General features: G+C 36.3%; 1 long non-coding RNA gene across 1 annotated transcript; it reads left to right on the top strand.

The window, feature by feature from the left end:
* Positions 1–377: 377 nt before the first annotated feature.
* LOC135298128 (uncharacterized) lies at positions 378–7219 on the top strand. Its single transcript, XR_010360114.1, has 3 exons — positions 378–466; positions 2321–2442; positions 7025–7219. It is a non-coding gene; the product is annotated as an uncharacterized LOC135298128 (long non-coding RNA).
* The last annotated feature ends 21 nt before the right edge of the window (positions 7220–7240 follow it).

Raw genomic sequence — 7240 nt, 5'->3', positions numbered from 1 at the left:
TTGTCAGAAGGAAAGTACACAGACTGTTTCATTAAGTAGTCTTGCCACAGGATCAGCTTTATGTACATATCCCAACATAGATGCCAGTGTGTGGATGGGTGGAATGTAGGAAAATATAGTGCTGAAGGTAATCTCGCCCCTAAGGAGTTACAGCTGTGCTAATTATCAAGAATTAGGAACAGGCCTGCCCTTAATGGGTCACAGCCAGATCCAGTTAGGGTGGGTATTGTAAAATAGTAGGTTAGCTGGTTTAGGAGGAAGATGGAGTTTGTTGGCTGTGCTGAGAAGAAGGAGGAGTCAGTGCTGTGAGGAGCTGCCCATGAGAAATCACCAAGAAGTATGAAAACTTTGCAACAAGATGGGCAACACCAGTGTATGGGCCATTCCTTAAATATTATCATCTGAGATCTCCCCTCTTTCTTGGCTGTACCTTTGCAGTCCTTTCAAACTCCTTTTTCTGGGGAAGGTGAGATTATGTCTCGTGACTTTATTGTGCTTACACTGCTCTGTCAACAGATGAATTTTTCTAATGCTGTTGTATGTTATCAAAAAAGTTGTGATACCTCTCCCCAGTTGTCCATGTCTACGTATCTTTGCAATTTATGTTTTCATGAGTGCTAAAAGTGTATTTTTCAGAGGCAGACTAAGCATGAAAGCACCTGATGAGGAGTGCCACATAAATTAGAAGAGGCACTGTTATTAAAAGAAGAAGTACCAGTATTAAATTTCTGAAGTACTTCTTGCTTTCTAGTGGTTTTCTTAAGTACTTGGTTTCTAGTGACTGATACTGGAAAAACAGAGGTCCAAAAGGCAAACATGTACTCCAGTTCCTCTGACAGTGGCCTTGGAACAGTAGGATCCTTTATGAGAACTTTCTTTAAAAGAAATTCAGATGCAGAGAGCCTTAGACATTGAAAGCCTATAGGACTCCTGAAGAACACTGGACACTGTGAGCAGATGAAGTCATAATATGAGGAAAATGTCACCTTTATTATCTTTCGCAAATGGCTCAGTGCATTGGCTATTTCTAGGAGATCTATGACAGAGAAGTGCCTGAAGAGAGCACTCTGGTTTCTTTTCAAACAGCTAAAAGAGGAACAAAATCATATCTAAGGGTCTGGATCTGCAGAGTGCCAATTTTACCTCATGCTGTTTCAAATGGAACTGGAGCTGCCATCTTTCTCAAGTTCATATCTTTCATGAAGTTTAGTAGTGCAAAATTCAACACAGAACTAACTTATAAGCTTGGCCAACACTGTGAGCAGTTTCAGCCATGATATGTGATTTTTGAGGTTGTCTGTTCAGGGCAGGGGTATACTATGATCCTTGTGGAGTCCTTCCAACTCCAGATATTCTACGATGCTCAGTGCTGGGCAAGAGATGGTGGGTGTTAACACCAAGCCTGTGGAAATCACAGGTGTCTGGGTCTGAGATGCTGCAGAGGAGAAAATACCATCATAATCTATTGTGAAAAAGAAAACATTCAGGCCTTGGAATAATGAGCCTAGGATCAAGAACAGCCCTTGACAATAGCAAACTTGAAGTTTTTCCAGGCTTTTTAGCTCCTCTAGCAGTTATAAATTAATTATTCAACTGTGTCCAGAGCTGAGGAAGCCAAAGAGTGTTCCAAGCTGGAGAACTATGCAGGCAGCCCTAAAATCCAGGGGACTAGTGATCTGCCACAATAGTCTCTTGAAAAGCACAATCAGTAGGAGAAGCTATGTCTACAGAGAAATATAAAGTCAATTTTTTTCCCCTCTGAAATACTAAATTTATAGAATTCAAAGAAGAGGAGAAATAAAATGTGGTCACAAAACAAGAGTGTAACTGTCCTTCACATGAGTAAGCTCTGACATAGGAGTGACAGAGCACGTGGTCAGCATTTGGCTTCACACTAAGCTTGACTTGGTCTTTTGTTGTGGTCAATAACAACTTCTTCACTTGATGTACTCTTACATTCTATGTTAACATTCATGTGAGAACAGACAGACATTTGAGGAAACAAACACATTTACAAGTCTACTAAACTAATTAGCAAAACTGAAAGGTAGTGACTAATTCTCTTTGAAGTTTTTCCCTCTCCTGAATACATTAGCTCCAAACACTACAGTAATCTTATAATTGATTTCTTTTCTGAGATCCAAGCCTCTGGTTACTATATCCTGACACTGATTTACCAGGGTTAATTCAAAGGAGCATTTTAAGATGACCTAAAAATATTTTATAGTCTACCCAGCAGGTCTACTTTTAGTTATGCTGTCCTTGCACAACTTCCTCTGCTGAGCTGATCAAATATCTCAGCCCTTCTTTTGTTGTTTAGGTAACTGGCAGCAGAAGTCCCATTTGGGAATCCTAGAGTGCCTTCTCCTGTGTGTACCCAGCCCAATGCAAATGAAACCCTTGTTCACATGCAGTACTGAAGAATGCCTCGGAGGACTACAGGTGAGAAAGCCCTCTGGATTTGACTTTGTGATTGTACGAGCACCTCAATCACTGAGGCAGCAGATGAGGCTACAGGATAGTGCAGATGAGGACAGACCAGTTTTTTTGAAGCTCTTTCCAAGACACTGCCTCTTCTGTCACAGTGACTGTCACAGCTAGAACTAACTTAGAGATTCTGCAGCCAGTACACAACTGCATTTGCTCAGAGAAAGTACTCTGTTACATAAGCAACGGCAATCTTATGCCAGGAATTTTCAAATAACAGCATCCAAGGCCACAGTCTGTACAGCAGAACCCATGATAAATCTTTTCTCATATACATCAGTCACACATTAAACAAATACACAATCTTGTAGACATTTATTCAAAGAGAAAACAATAGAAGAATTGGGCTGTCCATATAGACTACCATAAACATCAGTCATTGGCTCTCAATGCTTTAATAATTAATTCATATTTTCTTAAAAAAAAAACCCAGGTAGCTAAATGAGCCCCAAAATGTGAAAGTTGAACAGTGTATAAAATAAAAGTATAAAATAAAATGCTGTACATGAAATTTATATTGACTAATCAAGAATAATTTTTGTTCAGAAAAATACCACAGGTCTTCCACAATGCTTCCAAGGACATTAGTGTTAATGTACATACCTAACCTCATATTATGAGCTTTAAATTTAAATTATCTTACTCACTTCTGATTGTATAATATCTGCAAGGTGCTCTGGTTGTCATACTACTACTTTTCTGAAAGTTAAAGAAAAGCTTAAAAAAAGGAAGCAGGAGTTAGACTTGGGAAGTTGCAGGCTTTTTTCTATATTTGCTTCCACAATCTTTTTTTTTTCATTATTTGCACTTGGGGTATTTTAGATATATAATCTTAGGAGACCTCCTGAATGCAGCAGGAAGAATTAGAGAAAAGAGAGCAAATTGCACAAAAAGCAGAGCTATAGACACTAGTTAAGGAAAGAGCAAACATTGTAATCGTGTTACATATTAGTGTGAACCAACGTAGAAAAAACACTGAGTAATTTTACATTATATTAAAGAAAGCATCCGCTCTTCCTACAATGATTATTTTTATTGAGAAGTCTCTCACCTAAAAAAATTCCCAACCTTTTAATGAGTCATGCCCACTTTCCACAGGAAATCTGAGTTTGACCTTTTCTAGCATTATATTATCAGTGCTGCTCTGGAACCAAAACTTGAGACTATTTGTGTGTCCAACAGTTTGACAGGGCACCATTGTCATTTCCCTCATGCCTCAGAACAGAACCATTAGTTGGGTGCTGCAGGTAACACTGCTAAATGAAACATGGTTTTCCTGTTTCAATGAAAGTACTACAGCATTCAAGTTCTTATTTTAGACAACAGTATCTAACTATGAAGGTGATAAGAGTAAGGGAATATTATGACTAAATCATGGGGGTTTTTTACTTATTTTGAAAGCTCACAATATTCAGCAGATGAACAACATACTTATGGAGAGAAAATTCTATTCATAAGAAATGTCAATGCATCTTACTAAGTGCCAGCGCAGTAGCATGTTTTTGATATTATTAAATTCACAGCTTTGATAAACAGCCTACAAATTACCTCTTGAAGGAAGCTGCATAATAATACCTGAAGCGTAAAGAGAGGAAATGGAGTTTAATTAAGTGTTGCCCAGCTAAATCACACAGATAAAAGCTTAGGAAAGTGGTAAAAATACTGAGGACTTCCATCTCTGCATGGAGGTGTAAGACAGTGTTGCCAGGCAAAAGGCTGTATTTGAAAATATACTGAGCTATAGTGGGTTATACACCATCACTTCCTGATGAGCAAAAGCTCCCATTCTCATTCCTGTCTTTCCACATGCAACATTCATTTTCTCCCCCTTGTACTCAGAGGAGAAAAGCAGTATCATAAAACAAGGAAAAAACTAGTAAGGATGAACTGCATGTATCCAAATTAACATTTAATACTTAAAAAAATATGCAAAGCTGTAGTGCAATGCACATTTAGTAGCCCAGCAGGAAAGTCTTGGGGAAATAAAAAAAAACCAAACACAGATGGAACCACCAGGGAAAAAAGTTACCAGGGTTATACTGGTGTTGGAAAGCAATGGTACTCAAATATCTTTTGCAGAATTTATAGATTTTTAAGACAAATGGTTGAATTTTTTTGCCATGACGCTAAATGCTAACATCACACACTGCTTTCCCTCTTTCCCTAAGTATTAATAAATATGTATTAATTGTGATAAGTAATACAATAATTAATAATATAATAAATGAAATTACTTAAAATATAAAAATTATTATGTAATTATGTAGTATATACCAATTTTTGTTTCATATATTCTTACACAAAATATTATTTTTTAATGATTAATAATAGATTATTAAGTACCATCTATCTTCTGGAACTATATAGCTTCCCACAAAGAAAAAAAGTGAAGTACCATGATACTTTTAGAAAGTATACAAAATTTTTAATGTATGAAGAGTCCAACATCTGTAGGAACAGGGAGATTCTCAAAAATTGTGTTGCTGCAGAGCTCCAGTACTTACTCACATCCCACAGGTTACAATGAGCCTACATTTGACTTTGCCTCATTATGAATAATCCTTGACTGAGAGCATTTAATAGAATCCTAAAATATTTTAAATTAGAAGGCAGCCACAAGAATCATCAAGACAAATCCCTTGCAAACCACCTAGAACTAATCCATGTAACTAGAAGTTTCTGGATGATGCTTGTCAATATATGGTTTATTTCTATTGCCCTAATTAAACAAATGAACTTGTAGAACCAGAAGCACATTAACACTCTCCTAATTTTACCAAAATTTTTTTAAATTACTTGTGTAAACAATAATTCAGTTGTTTGATAGGATATCAATTTCTAGACTTTTATGACTGTGAGAAATAATTCCAATTCCTGTTTTTCTCCACCCTGATTCTTAAATTAAAATGTGCATTCAGTAAACACAAAAGTATGTACAATGCCTAATGGTTTGAAAACAAAGACAAGACATGAATTTAATAGGGATTCATCTTCATAGAAAGACCATCCCAACTACATCATAGACAAATAATGCAAGCAAATTCACACTGAAGTCAAGGACTCCAAAGCAATGCACCTGCCCTTCAGAAACAAGCTCAGGCAGATATGGCAACAACTGCATTTTTGTCTTTGCCCAATGAATGAACAAAGGCTCTTTAAAGTGTTTCATATGACATAATCCCATAGAAATATGTCTTTGGTTGGGGAGAAGAATAATGTCAGACTTCTGTAATGAAGAGAAATGAGAACATAAGAAATTTCCTGTTTCTTAAGAGTGTTGGTTAGGTAAATGCTAACCTTAAGCTTCAAGAAGACAAGTGCTGGTGCTTCTGTAGTGAGTCAGTCTCTTAACTAGAGACTCAGCAGTCAAAACAGAGAAGAACTTCAGCACAAATTGCCTGTACTAATAATAGAGACAAGGTGTCATCTCCTAATTAACACACCAACAATTGAATATTGATTAGAGTTTGTCACTTTCAAAATAATTGAATCTATTTTGCCTCTAACAGCCATGAGTGTTAAAGATTTGTAATAAAGGATCTTCAGTTGAGGAATGCTTTGTCAGCTTTCCTACTGGACACTGGAAGACATGTTCAAAATATTTCCTCCTATTTGATAATTTTCCCTATTTTTTGGTTCCCAAAGAGAAAACACCTGGGATATCCTGGATGCATAGAATTAATGCATATCTTCTTGTTCCCACATACAAAAGCAGATCAAAGTACAAAGAATTTAAGATAATAAAAACCTAGAACTAATAGTGCTAAATGTTACATCATTTACTGGAAACTGGGATAAAATCATAAGGGTTGCACAGCAACCCTATGAAAGCTCAGTAACATAAAACAGAAGGAGGGTTTTTCTGCTGGATTTCCCCCCCCCCCCCCCCAGTTAGATTTTTCTGGAGACAATCAAATCCTGAGAAATAGCAGTACTTGAGATAAATTGGAAAAAGAATCTATAGGAAGGTATATGCCTGGTTAACAGTAGAAACAAGTTAAGGGTATAATCCTGCTGACTGGGAAAAAAACCAAAACCCATTGGCCTTAAAATATTTTCTTATTGGATGTGACAGGAGTATAAGGAGATGAGACCAAAATCCAAGTCTTAAAAGGACAGCTGAAATTAAATTGAATACTATTCAGAAATATCCCCTTTGAATGATTTTAGTTCTTCTTTAGTTCCCTCAGTTTCACAGGTATGCCTCACAAAACATAAGATTGATTAAAAACCAGTAGATTTAAAAATAATAAATAATCTTTCCAAGTTCCACCTGGTTAAATGATTTCATGCTTACAAAAGAGGTTACTTTCTAAGTTAAAAGCTCACATCTGATAAAATATATGTCATACATGCACACACGACATTCCAAGATGATTTTTTAAGAAGAGATATTATTTTAGTACAATTTAAGTTTATAAAACCAGCTTTTTTTTTTTCTGCAACAGGGATTAAAAAAATGCATTTAATAAAAAACCCAAAGTCATCCTGATTCCATGATGTTATACTTAACAATTTTGTGATGCTTGCTTCCCAGGTGTTCAAGTAACCAGAAAACAACAACTGCCAGTTCACACAAGTGACTTCTCAGTTCTACCTTGTCCACCCTGAAAGAAGTGCAAGAACTTAAAATCATGAAACCTGAGAAGCAATTTCTGTGGTTAAAAGGCCATTTAGGCATAACAAAATGAGGTGTTGCTGGCCAAATAAGTAAAGGTATTTATTTTGCCTTATTTAACCAACAGAGAAATTC

This window comes from Passer domesticus, chromosome 3 (genome assembly GCF_036417665.1).
Source record: "Passer domesticus isolate bPasDom1 chromosome 3, bPasDom1.hap1, whole genome shotgun sequence".
Lineage (NCBI taxonomy): Eukaryota > Metazoa > Chordata > Aves > Passeriformes > Passeridae > Passer > Passer domesticus.
Note: the sequence above shows the minus strand (reverse complement) of the source record. Positions and strands in the feature narration are given on the sequence as shown.